We start from the raw sequence: 15,518 nt of genomic DNA, 5'->3' as shown, positions 1-15,518 counted from the left end.
GAGGGCAAAGACTTTTGTATCATTTTCATTTCTGTCCCTCAGTACTCTGAATAGTGCTGAACACATAGAAGGTGCTTAATAGGGTTTGTTGACTGAATAAATGAGTGACTGAATAAATAAATGAGTGAATGATTTCAAAAGCATTATAATCAAAATTTGCTGGCTTTGGAGCCAATCATCAATCTCTTTTATCATAACTTTGAATTATTTTGGCTATTTTCATTATGAATAGATATTATAGTTCAACCCTCTCTTGAAAATTATATTTCTTTATGCTCAAGTATGTTGGTGAAATCTCACTTTAGTCCCTAAGTAGTAAACGCAATCCTATTAAGAAGAGTTAAGTACTATTAAAGACTGCATATAGTCAAAACAAGAATGCAAGCACAGATAAATAATTATATTGTGTAGTATATAACAAACAAGCATCATGGGGCCTAAAGATGGTGAAAGCTGGAGACTCAAGAAATCATCCTGGTTGGAGGCAGAAGGTGCAATGAAAATCAGAGAAGAAGATGGAAATGCAAAGTGGCCCACAGAGAACATGGATTCTATAGTACAATAGAGTCCATTGTGCGCACTCAACGTAAGTGTACCATTAGGAGTGGTACCCAGTTCCATACTTTAAGAATCCTGTCAGGTATATTAGAGAATGAGAGTGCAGCATCCTTACCCTTCAGTGGTGTCTCTACCAAAAACAGCAACAAAGCATGAGATGTAAATACAGGCTCTAGCATTTAATATCTGATACACTTTTTACTGATGACCTAAGTGAAATAGGTTATTTTCTGGTTCAAAAAAACGCTGCATTTATCAACACATTCTGTTTTCAGAACATTTCTGTTATAAATATATTGAACCTATTAGAAATTTGAGGTGAGAATAAATACATTAACAGTTTGAACTTAATCATTAACCCAATAGATCAAGGCTGATTTAATGTATGGAATACTTGTTTTTTCTACTCCTTCTAAATATTATACCAAGTACTGCAGACTATATTTTTAATTTCTCAAAGACCCATTGCTTTTCTGGTCATCTTTGGAGTGAACTGATATTAACAGAAAGTAGAACCATTAATAGAATGAAGACTGATCACTGAGTATGTTGGGTCTCTTCTGTAGCTTTGACATCAGTCACCCGAAGAAAGCTTTTCTAGAGAGAACTATTGCCTAAAATTGGAAGATTCAGCTCAATTTAGTCTATACCCGATACAATTAAATATGATTGGGTAATAATATAAGTATTCCTATACATTTTTATAAATTTCCTGGATTATTCAAAGAGGAAAAAAGACAGTATGATCATCACATGAAACAGTGCTATGAAGTGCTTAGATGATCTAGCCAAAATACAGCAGACATATCACCCCTCTGACTTCACGTTTTCTTGATTTTAGACCATCCATCCAAATACCATGAAAACAAAACATAAACATGTTTGCTTATGAGGGGTTCAAGGATTGACTAGGATTGACTATACATTTCATTTTACATAAGTTTTTCCTAAAAAGAAGATAAAGATTCTACTGAAGGCTATATGTGATGAAGTACTTGCAAGGAAGTATAATGATGTCAGCACCTTACCTTGAATGCATTGAAAAAGTGAGATGGATTAAAAGATGGAAAGAAAGATGAATAGATGGCTAGGTATGCAATCAAGCAACTATAGTAAAATGTTAATTGTAGAATATATATGGTGGTTATTGAAATGTCCACTGTAGAAGTTTTTCAAAGTTTCTGTATGTTTAAAATTTTTCATAATATAATGTTGAAAAAAATAAAAATGGCATTGTACTTACTCTTGGAAAGGATATTGACTGGAAGAGGCACAAGAGTGCTTGGGGAATACTAAAACTAGTCTGTTTCTTGAGCTGGCTGCCGGTTACTAGAGGTGTTTACTTTGTGAAAATCTAGCAAGCTGCATATGTATAATGTTTAATTGCATCTGGATGTATGCTTTATTTCAAAAAAAAGTTAAAAAAAAATCAGTAGTATTCTGAATCCTTTCATAGCAAGTAACAGAAACCCAATCCTACATAAAGAAAAATTATTCACATGATTGAGAAGTCCTAGGGCACAGTGGGGTTCAGACAAATCTGGGCCAAACAGCATTGTCCATGCTCTGTATTTCCAGGTTATTGACCTCTGCTTTCCTTATGGGGTCCAGGCACAGGTATGCCACAAGGGCCTTCTCTCTCTCTCTCTTTTCTCTTTTTCTTTGTCTTGCCAACACTTAAATGACAGTCTCTCTTCTCTTAGCAGGCCACATAACAGTCTCTCTTCTCTTACCAGGCTACACGGCTGTCAGTAGCCCCATATTTAGATAACACAAACTTAAATGCTTTGGGTTAGAGTGGTTGTCTATTCTGATATTTGACTGGTAAGTCACAACAAAGGCTAGCGTCAGTCACATACCCTCACTGAAATAATCAATGAGGATGAAGAGGTTCTTTTATTCACCCATCCATGATCATATACCCGCATCTGCAGCTAGGGGTGTGGAATAGGCCTGACAATTTGACATCACAGTGAGTTTATCATAGGAAAGGATCAAATTAATATCAGGAAAAAAAAAAAAACATGAACAAGGACACACCACACACACACACTCACACACACACACACACACACACACACACACACACACACGAGATATATCTACTATATTCATCAATCATTGCGATATTAAGGTAAATCTCTATAAGGGGTATTGAGCTGGGGCAGGAAGGTTAGAGAGAAAGGAGATATGGTTTCTGGAACCTCAAAAGCAGCCTATAACATCACAATGGTGAAATAAAACTAAAACAAAACAAACTGAACTAAACCTAAGTCATGACTGTTCTATGCATATACACATACATAACTTATATACATATATACATACACTAATATATACAATACATTCATATAATGCATGCATACAATAATACAATAATATGTATTATTATGTGTGTGTCTATATAGTGCACATGTAATACGCACTACTTTTGTATTTTCTATATTATCAGAATCACTCTGCTTATGGATATGCTAATAAAACTGGGATCTGTAGTTTGATAAATAAAGATTTATGCTTTTTTTCAACTACATGTCCTGAGAGTCAGGGTGGAACAGAGACTAAAAAGATTTAAAACCAGATTCAAATGTAGAAAGGCAGTGCAAGCTACAGAAGAATTTGTCAACCCCCAAATGAATAATGGGTTGGACTTGAAAATACTCTAATTAACCTACAGAAAAGAAACTGGAATAAAATTAATGTCTTCAGAAAATAAATAATGTGACTTCTTCAAAAGGACAGCAATACATCCTGGGATTTACAAATTAGACATAGTTCAGGCAGTTGGGGTTGAAGGAAAAAAAATACTGTTGCCAAATCAATCTTGAGATGACTCTAATGATTTATTCTTTCACTATACAATGAAAGCTGGATAATATTATCATTCCCAGAAAAAGGCTTATGCAAGACAGAGGAACTCTTAGCACTAGAAAATTTATGTTTTTCTTTTTCTTTATATTATTTTATTGTTCTGATCTTTCATAGGTATACAAACAAATATAAAGTACATAAAAACTACCTGGGTACTCATCATCCAGGTAAAAAACATTAAAGCAACTATTTATGCCCCATATACCATACTAAATTTATTTTTAATGTTTTACACACACACACATATAAATAATACCATATTTGTCCTTTAGTAACTTATATTGTTTTTCAACTTCTAGCTCTAGTTCATTTCTTTCCACTGCTAATATAGCATTCCATTGTGTGGATATTCCATGATGCAGTTGTCCCTTATCATGGTTATTAATAGTTAAGGTGATTAAGATTTCTATTTGACATTAACAGAAACACACAGGTTTTATTATGGTTATTATATATCCAGTATGTATTTTTCCATACTTTCAAATTCCCTTTTCCCGTTATGTTTTATGTGTATCTATAAACAACACATGGATGAAAGACTTCTTTTTCACAAATAAATTCTGACAACAACTGTCCTTTATACAGGCAACTTTATTTCATTATGGGCACTGTATGTTTGGACTTGTTTTGACAACATAGACCTGTGATTTTTATTTACTTTGATTTTTTTAGTTTGTCTTTTTTCACCTTTTTGTATATTGCTTTAGATTGATCGGGGTTTTTTTCTTCTTTTTTATACTGATGATCTGAAAATGATACATAATGCTTCTAATCTTCTGATGATTTAATCTGATTACCACTTACCAATATTATATGTTATTTAAAATTTCCTCCTTTTCTTTGTGTTATCAATGGAAATTTCTTCAGTTTGCTAATGCTAGCAATAAACTCTCTGAATTCTGATGATCTGAAAATGTCTCTATTTCTACATCTTCTTTGAATATTTTACCTTGATAGAAAATCATGCATTTTCAGTTATTTTTCTCAACTCTTTTAGATTTTTATTTTGCTGAAATTCTATCCGCAGGCTAATTGACATTCTTTGTTATGGCATTCTTTTTCCCCCCTCTGTTCTCTTTTAAGATCTTTGCTTTGCCTTTAGTGTTCTGCCGAATCACTGCAATGTGGTGGAGCTTTATTTCTTAGAATCAAACTTGGCATTTTGTATGCTTCTTAAACTGAATGCTTCATTTACTACTTCCTAAATGTCTTGCTGTTTAATGTTGTTTAATTTATACTGACAATCTCTATTATATCCTTATAATTTTGGATTGCTTACTAAAGTTTGGTGGAATTTCATATATCACAATCTCATAATGAACTAATTGAAGGTAAGTTACTCAATATAAAATTTAATCTTTCTTTCTACCAGGTAGCAGTGGAAAGTTACTATAAGAGATCTGGTTTTTATTTTCATTTACCATAATAATACAAGCAGTGTAAATTTAGACACCCAATAGTGTATGAGGGCAGGTCTGTGGTTTTGGTTTTTAAAGACACATTATTCTTTCCCAGGCAGAGTTCAATTTGAGACAGAAAAATAAAAACAAAAACAAAACAACAAAACAAAACAAAAGTTGTTAACTCATCTTTGTATATGATTGTGGATTTTTTTTTTTTTTCTAATTTAGTCTCTCATTATTTGAGGATACCAATGTTAAGCAGTTGTTCCAACTCTCTACTTCATGGTGGCCAAGGTCTTTACTGCTGTTCCTGGGTTAGTAATTAACAGTTAATAATAATTAATTGTTAATACTGAAGGTCTATTTATGACCAAGGTTGGCAAATTCATTCAATATGACTAACAAAGCACTCTTATTTTAAGCAACTTTTTTTTTTTTCCAACCCCTGGAGATTTCCTTAATTCAATACAAGTAACAGTGCATTTGAAAGGAATTTCACTTTATTTTATCCAGAATTCCTAGAGGGTTTTTGTTTTTTAATCCCTAGTAGCTGAGATGCTACTGCTGGGAACTAAACTCTGTTTTTATATTTTCTTTCTCTAAGACTAATGCCTATGACCTAAGACGATTTCAAATTCTATTCATTAAAATGATTCAGCTTGATTTCTTGAATGATAAAGACATGATAATGTTCTTAAAATGAACTTTTATATTTACATGATATTTAAAGCCCTGGGAATTTATGAAATAAAATGTAAAATAAAAATCAAAATACAATATCAAAAGTCTAAGTTCTGTGTCACTGGATTCCTAAAAGGAGAGGAAAATTTAAAAATAAAAATTAGATAAAATGAACAATACTTCCCAAATTTGACATTGTCATAGGTCCCTGAAGTTTATTTTGTTCAATATGCATTTTTCTCTCTCCATACAAATGGATTATTTCTATTTGTCTTTAAGTTCTTTGAATCTTTCCTCTATCATCTCTATTCTGCTATTATGCCCCCCTAGTGAATTTTTAAATTTCAGATATTTTACTTTTTCACTTTGAACATTTACATTTTGTTCTTAACATAACTTCTATTTTTCACTGAGAAATATTAATTTTTCATTAATTTCAAGGCAATTTAATACTACCTCAATGGTTGCTTTAAGTCTTTGATAACTCCAACTTTTAGGGATTTTTATTTGTGGATTCTTTTCCCTTGTGAATTGCTCAGATTTTCCTGGTCCTCTGAATGTTGAGTAATTTTAGATTGTACCATAGCCATTTTGTATATTATCTTGTGAAACTCAGGTTCTGTTGAAATCTTCTGAGGAAAGTACAAAATTGTGTTTTATTTTGTTTTTTTCAATCAATCAATCAATCAATCAATCAATCTAGTTACATTCAGACTGCAGATTCTGTCTCACCTTTTAGCTGTGGTACAATGTAAGCTCAATTTTTAAAGGCTTTGCTCTGCTGTTTTGGGTCCAGCTCAAGCATGCACCTTTTGGGTGTCAGCCGAAGATCGGATTTCAGTGTATATTATCGTTTAATTCTCACTGCCTCTGATACTTTTGGTCTGTTCCATGCATTGCATTTCAGGGGTGAATCTGGAACTTGTTATTTCATACACAGAGTCAGGGTATCCTCTTCTCTGGCTATCTTCTCTAATCGGATTTCTAACAAGCTTCCAGGGACCCCTTTTACCTATCCTTCACACAGAAAGACAGAACTTCTCTCAGAGTTTCAGCCACCTGCTCTGTTGCTCATTTCTGTATGACTGGGTCTTCCTGGGGCAAAACAGTGACAGGAAAAAAAAAAAGAAAAAAGAAGAAGTCCCTGTCCTATCACTCTTTGGACATCATGGGCCCCTATTCTTTGGTCAGGAGGATGGGTTTTCTCTTAGGGTTTTAGACCTGCTGGCACTACTACATTGCCAATCGATGGCTGAGGCTCACCTTCCAGCAGAACTGAAAGAGGAAAATACAAAGCTTATCCCCTGCTGCTGGTGATAGCTTGCAGAGCTTCCTCGTCCCTATCTTCTGGCCAGAAAGACAGGGGTTATCATAGAATTTCTCTTCCCATACTTGCTTTGCATCCCATACTACAGACACCCTCGATAAAGCTGAGAGATAAGAGAGAAAAAAAAAAAGAGAGAGAGAGAAAACTTAGTCTGGTTACAGGTTATTCTTCAAGTTGTGATTCTCCTCACTAATCTGCCTACTATTTTTTTTAGTTAACATATAATGTATTATTGGTTTCAGAGGTATAGGTCTGTGATTCATTAGTCTTATATAATACCCAGTGCTCATTACAACATATACCCTCCTCAATGTCCATCACCCAGTTACCCCATCCTTCCATCCCCCTCCCCTCCAGCAACCCTCAGTTTGTTTCCTATGATTAAGAGTCTCTTATGGTTTGTCTCCCTCTCTGATTCCATTTTGTTTTATTTTTCCCTCACTTCCCCTATGATCCTGTTTTGTTTCTTAAATTCCACATATGAGTGAGATCATATGATAATTGTCTTTCTCTGACTTATTTCACTTAGCATAATACCCTCTAGTTCCATCCACATCATTGCAAATGGCAAGATTTCATTTTTTGGTGGCTGAGTAATATTCCATTGTAGATAGATATAGATATAGATATAAATATAGATATAGATATACCACATCTTCTTTATCCATTCATCTGTCGATGGACATCTGGGCTCTTTCCATAGTTTGGCTATTATAGACATTGCTGTTACAAACATCGGGGTGCAGGTGCCCCTTCAGATCACTACATTTGTACTTTTGGAGTAAATACCTAGTAGTGCAATTACTGGGTCATAGGATAGCTCTATTTTCAACTTTTTTGAGGAACTTCCATACTGTTTTCTGGAGTGGCTACACTGGCTTGCATTCCCACTGAAAGTGTAAGAGGGTTCCCCTTTCTCTACATCCTCGACAACATCTGTCATTTCCTGACTTGTTAATTTTAGCCATTCTGACTGGTGTGAGGTGGTATCTCAATGTGGTTTTGATTTGTATTTCCCTGATGCCAAGTGATGTTCAGCATTTTTTCATGTGTCTGTTAGCCATTGGATGTATTCTTTGGAGAAATGTCTGTTCATGAGTTCTGCCCATTTCTTGACTGGATTATTTGTTCTTTGGGTGTTGCGTTTGATGTTATTTATAGATTTTGGATACTAGCCCTATATCTGATAAGACATTTGTAAATATCTTCTCCCATTCTGTTGGTTGTCTTTTGGTTTGGTAACTATTTCCTTTGCTGTGCAAAAGCTTTTTATCTTGATGAGGTCCCAATAGCTCATTTTTGCCTTTGTTTCCCTTTTCTTTAGATATGTATCTAGCAGGAAGTTGCTGCAGCCGAGGTCACAGAAGTTCCTGCCTGTGTTCTCCTCCAGGATTTTGATGGATCCGTGTCTCACATCAGCTCTTTCATCCATTTCGAGTCTATTTTTGTGTACGGTGTAACGAAATGGTCCAGTTTCATTCTTATGCATGTGGCTGCCCTATTTTCCCAGCACCATTTGTTGAAGAGATTGTCTAATTCCACTGGATATTCTTTCCTGCTTTGTCGAAAATTAGTTGACCATAGAGTTGAGGGTCCATTTCTGGGTTCTCTATTCTGTTCCATTGATCTATGTGTCTGTTTTTATGCCAGTACCATACTGTCTTGATGATGACAGCTTTGTAATAGAGCTTGAAGTCCAGAATTGTGATGCCACCAGCTTCGGTTTTCTTTTCAACATTCTTCTGGCTATTCGGGGTCTTTCCTGGTTCCATACTGACTTTAGGATTATTTGTTCCAGTCCTGTGAAAAAAGTTGATGGTATTTTGATAGGGATTGCGATGTATAGCTTAATGTAGGTAGCATAGACATTTTAATATCTGTTCTTCCAATCCATGAGCATGGAACATTTTCCCATTTCTTTGTGTCTTCCTCAATTTCTTTCATGAGTGTTCTATAGTTTTCTGAGTACAGATACTTTGCCTCTTTGGTTAGGTTTATTCTGCCTACTATTGTTAACAGTTCAGAGTCCTTGAGAGGTGGTTTCGTATTTTGTTCATAGTTTTAGTTGTAAATAGTGGAAGAGATAGGGTTTTTGGAGGTGCCAGAAGTTCTTTAGCTAGCAGTGTTAATTCCTGTTCCAAAATAGATCCAGATTGCTAAGCACACCAATATCCCAAACCTGAACAATGTATTTAATGTTAACTTTAAGTGACCATTACTGATGCAGGCAAGGTATGCATCTTGCTTAAAACTAATTTATTTCTATGTGATACATACTTATGCTAGTCTGAATTTACAAATTAATTACATACCAGAATTTCTGTCATCCTAATATTTCCAAGTGTTCATCAGAAAATACTTTTTTTTCTTAAAAAAAAAAAAAAGCCTCTTATTGAATATCTGTGTTGTTGGAAAGGAGTTCACAATAACTTGTGAAGACAATGTAATTAATTATAAAACACAGAACTTCTTTTAAATATTAATGATGAGGATTCTGTACTAACCATTTTCTCTAAACTGCGGAGGAATATTTTGAGAAGCAGAGACTTGCAATATCACATTTTTGCACTTCTCTCCTTTATTTCTATTGAAATTGCACTAAACACATTAATTCCAAGTCACTATCATGCCTAGAGTTCAATATGCTTCCTTGTAGCTTGATGAAGAGGCTATAAAGCTTTCCACCTGTTCTTTTATTTTCAGCAACTGAATAAAAAGCTAGTGGTACCTGCTTTGTGTTGGTTTCCTTGTTTTGTTTTGTGTTTTTTTAACGTTCACCAAGGAGATTGTCTCTTTATATCTTTCTTAGAGATTTATAAATGAACACAGAATAGAAAGGAAATAATTAGAGATGGCTAGAATACTAAAATCCATGTGTATGATCCAGGGGCTAGAAATCCCTATTCATCATTTGGGCAGCTTTTCTCCAGAGGACTCCCCAAGAATCCACTGAGTTAGAAGTGACAAAAATAATCAGTTAGACTGGTTTTACCTTTGTTGCCCCAAGTGATATGGTACCTAGTGAATTAAGCAACCAAATCAATCACTTACATTCCTGACACTAAAGCCATTATTATTCTACTATGAATATTTCATATATGAAATAGAGGGACAAATTCTGATTTTCAGTTTATGCTCTTTTTCTAGACATTAAAAAATGGACTGAGGAAAGTTCACTCAACCTGGTTTCTGTACGTTTTTTCATATCTCCTTTGCACTGCTATATACTTATTCAGGTTGAAGAGAAATTAGTCAAAATCATAACTGTCATCAAACTAAACCATAAACAAAAAATCACTATTATCTTCCAAAGCATTAATTTTTGAATGTCAATTTGGTTCAGGAAATAGACCTCTGGAGTAATCACAGTTATAAAACATATCACCCATACTTAGGAAATTGTGATCTCTTGTAATTTGTTTTCAAGAAAAAAAATAACATTAGATATCTGCCTTAACTGCATCATCGAAATAAATTGATAGATCAAAGTTTTGTATAAAAAATACAAAACCGTAAAATTCCTCGAAAAAATTTGATTTGAGTATCAAATGTTGAGTACTTTTAAAATATACTGTGGCCAAAAGCCCCCAGACCCAATATTAGAAACGAGGACTAAAGGACAGAGTTAAAATAACTGCACATATCAACTGGCACTACTTTAGTATTTTGTAGTAGTTTCTTATTGCTGCAAGACAAATTACCACAAACTTGACAGTTTAAAACAACACAAGTTATTCCTCTTACACTTTGGGCATTAAGTCCAAATATGGACCTTACAGGCTAAAATCAAGGTGCCAGTTGCACCACATTCTTTCTGGAAGCTCTAGGGGAGAATCCATTCATTGCCTTTTCCAGCTTCTAGAAGCTGCCCACATTCCTTGGCTTATAGCTCTCTTTCACTCAGGCCTCTGCTTCTGTCATCACATCTCGTTCTCTGACTCTCACCTTCCTTTTTATGACTTTGATGATTACAATGGACCCATCTAGATAATCCAATAGAACTTTTCCATGATCTTTAATTTAATCATATCTGCAAAGTCTCTTTTGCTATGTGAGGTACCACATTTACAGATTCTGAGGATTAGGATGCAGACATCTTTGTGGGGGAGGGTGATTTCTTTAAACACTATATATACTAAGGACTCCTTTATATCAATAAGAAAATGAAACAACTGCATATAAGTATAAGAAAATTAGAAGGCCTATATTCTTTAATTCAAACATGATTAGAAAAACAAAGGAAAACACAGAAGTCATAAATCTCAGTTAGCAGTCTATTTGACAAATGCGAAATTGCTGATGTTGGTGTTAAAGAATATTAAGCACTTCTCTGCCTCTTAAGTTGTCTTACTAAATATAGGAACAAAAATGGCAACTAATTCATCACATTGTTGATGTAACTAAATGGGTTAATACATGTTAAAGTGATTATAACATTGCTTTAATACGCAGCCAAGAAAAAGGTTTACTGAATATTTATATGACACTACATAGATTTTTTATAAAGGTAAATTACTATCAATGTCTGTATGCTAATAAGGGCCAGGATCTTTCTAAATTATTAAAAGTTTTAAATATTGTATTCTATTTTTGACCTATAATTGTGAGATAGCCAGCCTTTAAAAGTTAGTATTATGTCCTGCAGAATATAGCTATTAATAAAGGAGGTTATGTTATATATGCTTGGATTTTAAAGAAAAGTTCTGTTAGTATATTATAATAGGAATCTATATAATCTATATAATCACTTGAAGTCACAATTATGTGGTCATAGAAAGTTGATATTTATCTACCAATCCTGTGATAATTATCTATTATTTCACTTTCTTTAATCTAAAACCCCAGGATTATATAAGTAATTTGATGTGTCTGTGAGTTAGCATGGCAGAGTCATTTACTGCTAGGTGACGAGCATTGTGCTTTCCAACATATCCCAGCCCCATTTATTGTAAGGCATAGCACCTTAACCAGCACTGGCCAGCGTGCTGTAGAGGGAAGTGAAGTGTGCCACTTCCAGATTGGAGCTTTAAAAACAGCCTACTTTTTTTTTTTTTTATTGTATTATGTTAGTTATCATACAGTACATCCCTGGTTTTTGATGTAAAGTTTGATGATTCATTAGTTGCGTATAACACCCAGTGCACCATGCAATACGTGCCCTCCTTGTTCCCAGATTGTACAACTACAGAATTTGAGTTTTTGTCAACTGGGGCCCTTGAGTGACACTATGGAGCAGAGTTTCCACTAATTTGAATTATACATGTAACTTAAGTGAGAAATAAACCTCTGTTTTATTAATCCACTGAAATGTGGGGAATATGTTCTTAACACAACCTGAGATAATCTAACAGGACGAAAAAAGTGTGAAAAAAATAGTATCCATTGTTTTAGTATTTCCTCAGAGATATTTGTCACAAATGCAGTAATTCTAATTGAATCATTTCTAAAAGGAAACACAGATGTAAGTTTCATCATGTATGTGTCACATACATATATACACATGTACACAATCTCACCAATGCATAGTGAAATTTTAACAGTGTGGTTAGTCTGGGGAGTAGGCTAGAGTAGGATATGTGAAGGGGATGTAATGAGGGCATTTCCCTTTTTTTTTTTTAATACTTAAAACATTTGCATACAATTTTCATTTTTAAAACCAGCATCATTCATGATTATATAATAAAAACAAACTAAAAAATTAAGAATGTATATTCCCTAAAATTCCCAGACCTCAGCTCAAATTTTGTCTCTTTTTTGCTTTAAAAAAAAATTTACTTCTGGTGCAATTGTAAATGGGATTGTTTTCTTCATTTCTCCCTCTGCTACTTCATTGTTAGCATATAAAAATGCACCAAAAGTAATAAAATGCCCAGGAATAAATTTAAGCAAGGAGGTGAAAGACCTGGATTCTGAAAACTATGAAACACTGATGGAAGAAATGGAAGACAACACAAACAAATGGAAAGATATCCCATGCTCTTGGATCAGGAGAACAAATACTGTTAAAGTATCCATACAACCCAAAGTGATCTACACATTTAATGCAATCCCTATCAAAATATCAACAGCATTTTTCACAAAACTAAAATAAACCTAAAATTTGTATGGCATCACAAAAGACTTCCAACAGCCAAAGCAATGTTGAAAAAGAACAAAGCTGGAGGTATCACAATCCCGGATTTCAAGAGATCCTACTATTACTGTAGTAATCAATACGGTATGGTACTGTCACAGAAATAGACACACATAGATCAATAAACAGAATAGAGAGCCCAAAAGTAAATCCGCAGTTATATGGTCTATTAATCTATGACAAAGGAGGCAAAAATATGCAATGGGGGAAAAAGACAGTCTCTTCAACAAATGGTAATAGGAAAACTGGACAGCTATAGGCAAAACAATGAAACTAGACCATTTTCTCATACCACACACAAAAATAAACTCAAAACATATTAAAGACCTAAATGAGAGACCTGAAAGCATAAAATTCCTAGAAGAAAACACAGGGGAAAAATTACTTTATTTCCTTGTATCTGCCTGATAGGAAAAAATATTTCTTTTTTTAAAACGGAAATAAAACACAATGCTCTTTGACCCGATCTCCTTTTCAATTATCGTTTCTTTCCTTTGCATGCTTAAATTCTCTACCATACTCTGTCACTCTTACTCTCAATTTATCAATCTTCCTACCAAATACTTTTTTTCTTCTCAGCATATTCACAGCCGTCTTGTTTTCTTGCTACTCCTATACACCACTGACAACAACAAAATGCGTGAGTACTCTCAGTTCCAGTTCTTGTTAAACTTTCACGGCTTAATTTCCAAGAATAATACATATTTGCTTCATGACCATGGGCAATCCATGAATTTGGCTTCAAGATCTGTATCTTCGTCAATAGCCTCAGTTTCATCCCTGTGTCCACGTTCATTGGCTCTTAGTGAATAATTCTACATGATGTGTCCTAACTTAAATTTCCTTTGTTTAACATGAAATTCACCTCTTTTTCCACAAATTTACTCTTCCTCTGACAACTTTTTTCAAGTTAACATAATCTCCTTGTTACTCTGACTTGAATACTCAGGGTTAACTTTACGTTTTCCTTCTTTCTCACCCTTCTCACATCCTTCAATCTCTACTGCATATTTGTCATGCTTTGAAAACCTTCCCTGCATTTGGAAATTTCTGCTCTGTGAGGCCTACTTCAGGGCAGAAACTGGAAACTTTTACCCTACCCCTTTAAAGGCTTGTCACCTAAACTCTGACAACCAGACTCAGCCATTATAGGCTTTGGTTTGGCAGAGAAAAAAATGAAAATGGACACAATAGAGTGAACTGATCCTGGTAAGGGTGGCAGAGAAACTGAGCTTTCAGAAGCAGTTGTGGTAGATGTCCTGACTGAAGGTTTTATTTTCATAATTGTCTCAGTGACCTGCAGTGTTTCCTTTCAAACATGGTGGCAATAGCACCCGCACCTTTTAATGAATGCTGCTTCATTGGGGTTGTGTAAAAATCAAAATCTTTACAATTCTCTATAAGACCCCACAAGATATGGCCTCTGATTTTCCCTCCATTGTCATTCTTGCCTACAGTGTTCCAACCACAATGGCCTCTTTTCTGTTCCTTGAACCTGCCAGGCATGCTTTCGATCCAGAGCCTTGCTGCATTTCCCATTTCTTAGAAAGGTTCTCTCTAGGTTTCCAAGTCTAATCTTTCCACCTACTCTTCTCAGGGATGAGTTATCTATCTTATGCCAAAATCCTTTTCTTCTTTTCTATTAAGAGTGGAATTTGGTATTTTCAAAGAAGACCCTTAATTGATACACAATCTTTTAACATAACCAGAAGACATCAACACCAACATGTCCCACACCATACTCTGTTCTCTCCTTTTCATTTCTCTTCAGTTCTAAATCAGGCCCTATTATCTCTAGACTGAACGCAGCAATACTCTAATACTAATACTTTTTTCTCCAGTATTATACTACCCTAATTTATCCTCTAATTAATCTCATTAAAAGTGTAAATAAAGTATTTCTAACACCAAGACAACTTATCAATAGAATGGAATGCGTAATAGAAAACTAAAGCAGCTTTTGATTATTGAACAAATTAAAAAAAAAACTTATTTTAATTTGTTAACATTTCAACTGGCTGTATCTGAATCAACTTAACACAACCAAAAGATATTTAAGTAAATACCAGAAGTTTTTTGTTAGAAAAATAGAATAATAAACAGAATGATTTTACAAGAACCTCCTTAGTTCACATTTCTAAATGTGCACTTAAAATGTTATTGCTTATTGTTATGGATTTTTCCTCCTAAAGATATATTACAGTCCTACTCCCCAATACCTCCGAATGTATAAATAATCAGTTAAATGAGGTCATAATAGAATAGAGTGGGATCTTAATCTTATATGACTGACATCCTCATAAGAAGACAGTCATATGAAGACAGAGATTTAGAGAGAGAATGACATGTGATGACAAGGGAAGAGATTGAAGATATGTAGTTGCAAGCCTGGGAACACCAAAGATTACTTAGAAACCACCAGAAGCTGAAGAGGCAAGGAAGGAACGATTGTCCTATGGGTTTCAGAGGGAGGATGGCCCTGAAAACAACTTAATTTTGGACTATTAGCCTCCAGAATTACAACAGCAGAACTGTCTGTTGTTTT

This window comes from Ursus arctos, unplaced genomic scaffold (genome assembly GCF_023065955.2).
Source record: "Ursus arctos isolate Adak ecotype North America unplaced genomic scaffold, UrsArc2.0 scaffold_3, whole genome shotgun sequence".
NCBI classification, from domain to species: domain Eukaryota; kingdom Metazoa; phylum Chordata; class Mammalia; order Carnivora; family Ursidae; genus Ursus; species Ursus arctos.
This window is presented reverse-complemented; position numbering follows the sequence as displayed.